Source organism: Leuciscus leuciscus (genome assembly GCF_965113295.1).
Source record: "Leuciscus leuciscus genome assembly, chromosome: 2".
Taxonomy (NCBI): domain Eukaryota; kingdom Metazoa; phylum Chordata; class Actinopteri; order Cypriniformes; family Leuciscidae; genus Leuciscus; species Leuciscus leuciscus.
In genome coordinates, this window is record NC_138726.1 from 65,827,321 (window position 1) to 65,828,110 (window position 790).

The window sequence follows — 790 nt, forward strand, 5'->3', positions numbered from 1 at the left end:
AATGCAGGATCTAGGAAAAATCTAATTGTTATTAAAACAGAAAATGTTGCTATTAGTAAACAAAAACTATTTCTAAAGCTAGGTCTTCTAAACATTAGATCACTCACACCTAAGGCAGTTATTGTAAATGAAATAGTCACAGATAATAGCTTCGATATACTTTGCCTTACTGAAACCTGGCTTAAACCAAATGATTATTTCGGTATTAATGAGTCTACTCCTCCTGGATACTGTTATAAGCATGAGCCCCGTCTGATTGGTCGTGGCGGAGGTGTTGCAACCATCTATAGAGATATTCTCAATGTTACTCAGAAAACGGGTTATACGTTTATTTCATTTGAAGTACTTGTACTAAATGTTACGCTCTTAGATGTTAGAAAAACATCCCTATTATCTCTAGCCTTGGCTATCGTATATAGACCGCCAGGGCCTTACGCTGCTTTCCTAAAAGAGTTTGCAGATTTTCTCTCAGACCTATTAGTCAATGTCGATAAAGCACTAATTGTTGGAGATTTTAACATACACGTAGATAATCCAAATGATGCGTTAGGAGCTGCGTTTACAGATTTATTAAATTCATTTGGGGTCAAGCAAAACGTCACCGGACCAACACATCGTCTTAATCATACACTCGATTTAATTATATCACATGGAACCGATCCAACCGATATAGATATCATTCCACAAAGTGATGAAGTCACTGATCACTACATGGTAACTTGCATATTACGTACTGCTGTAATATGTCATGCGGCGTCGCGTTATCGACCAGGCAGAACAATCCTCCCAT